Source organism: Tenrec ecaudatus, chromosome 11, assembly GCF_050624435.1.
Source record: "Tenrec ecaudatus isolate mTenEca1 chromosome 11, mTenEca1.hap1, whole genome shotgun sequence".
Taxonomy (NCBI): domain Eukaryota; kingdom Metazoa; phylum Chordata; class Mammalia; order Afrosoricida; family Tenrecidae; genus Tenrec; species Tenrec ecaudatus.
The window spans coordinates 83,060,914-83,063,727 of record NC_134540.1 but is presented as its reverse complement, the minus strand read 5'-3'; positions in this window follow the sequence as shown (position 1 = coordinate 83,063,727).

Here is a 2,814-nt window from a genome sequence, read left to right as displayed (position 1 = left end):
GTACTGCTGTAACCACTGTAGGATTCTCATTTCTTCATCATTAGCTTTAGTGGTTGGGGTATAAATTTGAATAATAGTTGTAGTTATTTTATTTCCTTGAATGTAGATAGATAATAAAATTATCCCAAACAGCATTGTATTTCAAGACAGATATTGAAATGTCCTTTGTAACTGTGAATACAATGCCATTACTCTTGATAGTGTCATTTCCACCATAATAAACCATATGTTCTGATGAAAAATGGTCAATGCCAGTCCACTTCAAGTCACTAAGCTTTACATTGGGAAATCAAAATTTTTTTTCATGGCAGTCAGAAGCCCTGGGACTATCAGAAGATGCCTAGTTGATGTTGGACAAAAATATATATTGAAACCATTGCTAGACAAGGCTAACTTACAACGAAAAGTTTTAGGTATAATCTGAGTAGTCCATATATTTTTTGTTCATTCAAATAACTCAAATAAACGTGATGACTTTTACAAACCAGGTTGACCCTGGATACCGTGTTACTTCTCAAGGTGGTGCAGTGGTTATGCGTTGGGCTGCTCCCTGCAAAGTCACCAGTTGGAAACCACCAACTGCTTCCTGGGAGAAAGACAGGGCTCTCTTCTCCCATAAAGAGTTGCTGAAAGAAACTCACTGTCCTATGAGTCAGCATCAACTCAGTGGCAGTGAGTTGGGATTTTTGGTTTTCTCAAGGAAAATTGTGTGCTTTAATATTTAAAAAATGTTAAACTATTTTAATGACACCTATCATAAAGGATGGATTGCAACTCAAAATAAAGAAATCAAATAATCCCCACAACCAGACCTAAGGACAACATCACGAATAAATGGAAAAAATATTGAAGTTGGCAATGATTTTGTTGGGCTTGAATCTGGAATGAATGCTCACAATAAATGGGAACAGCCGTCAAGAACTCCAATGAAGCACGGAAGCCGTGGAATCTGTTGCACAAGACTTCTTTAAAGTTTAGAACAGCAAGGGTGTCCATTTGAGGACAAAGGTCGGCCTGACCCAAGCCATTCTATTTTCAATTGCTCATATGCATATGAAAGTTGGATACCATCAATTGCTCATATGCATGTGAAAGTTGGAAATGGGGGGGGGGACACACATTTGCATTATGGTGCTGGTAAAGCACATTGAAAGTACTGTGAACTGACAGATGAACAGACCAATTTGTCTTGAAAGAAATATAGCCAGAAAGCTCCTGAGAAGTGCGAATGGCACTATCCCATGGACTTTCGAGATGCTATCAGGAAAGACCAGTCTCTGAAGAATCCTTCCTGCTTGGTGAAGTAGAGGGTCAGTGAAAGAGAGGAAGAATTTTGATGAGATGGATGTTCATAGTGGAGGCAGCAGTGGGCTAAAGGAGATCACTAACTGTGAGGATGTGACAGTTTATTTCTGCTGTACACAGGGTCCCTGTGAGTCAAAACCAACTTAATAGCATCTAACAATAACAAGAGGTTCATCAATATAGTAATAAATAAAGTGCATGCTAAGAAGACAGTTCATATTGCCAAAATACCATTTGACTTGGAAAATTAGTTTTTTATTAGACAAATCTTTCAATTGACGGATCCATTTTCTTTTCAATGGCCTCATATGCTTGTAAAAGGTGGATATTGAATAAGGAAAACTGAAGAATCAATGCATTTTCATTGTGGTGCTGGAAAAGAACATTGAAAGGACCATGGACTGCTAAAAGGACAAACGGATCTGTCTAAGAAGTACTGTCAGAGTGCTGCTTAGGGGCAAGGGTGGCGAGACTTTGCCTCCCCTACTTTGGACATATTGTCAGGAGAGACCAGTTTCTAAAGAAGGACGTCCTGCTTGGTACAGTGGAGGGGCAGCTAAAAGAGGAAGGCCCTGCATGAGATGGACTGACACTAGGCTGCAACCATAGACCCAGGCCCGGGAACAATTGTAAGGATGGCGCGGGGCTGTGCTATGTTTGGTTTTGCTGTGCACAGGTCATGATGGTTCAGAGCAGACCTGATGGCACCAGACAACATCAGTCTGATAATATGTATCACTTTCCTGAACATCAGTACTGATAATATGTATCACTTTCCTGAACATCAGTACTGATAATATGTATCACTTTGCGAACAACATCAGTCTGATCATATGTATCACTTTCAGATGACTAAATTGTTTGGGGACTCTACTATTAAGCAAAAGAAGTGTAGTCATCTCAGCTAATGATCTCTTCCCTAGTGTATCAACAACAAATGAAGGAAGCTAAGGAGTCCAAGGAGATCGTGTGTCTGTGTCGTAGCAAATATCTATCATAACTGAGACCTGAAGAACTTAGATTTTGCCTCCTCCACACTTAGTTGATTGAAGATTCTATCATAATATAAAGGGGAAAGTTGTAAATGGAAAAAACAGAAAACTGACAAACTGGATTTTGAAAGCGTAAAGATTTTTCTTACAATGCTAAAGGTCATTTTATTCAATGTTGTTAGAAATCCATAGATTTATATCAAACCTTTCCTCAGAGCTGACAGAGAGAAAGCCTTTCCCTTAAACTAGCATCCTGAGTTAAGGCTTTCTTGCCTCCTAAACTGTCAGACAATAAATTCTGCTTGTTAAAGTCATGCACTTGTGGTATTTCTCTTATCCCTGCCCTCGATAACCAAGGCACAGCATGAGGACGGCAAGGTAACCTAATAGAGTGAAGTGGTGGAAGAGGGTTTTCATCTTAGACAGCAGGTGGCATTTGCAAGGTTCAGAGTATCCGGGAGATCTTATCTGAAACTCCTCTAGGTGGTTAACCATGGAAAGTAGAAAAAGAAGGGTT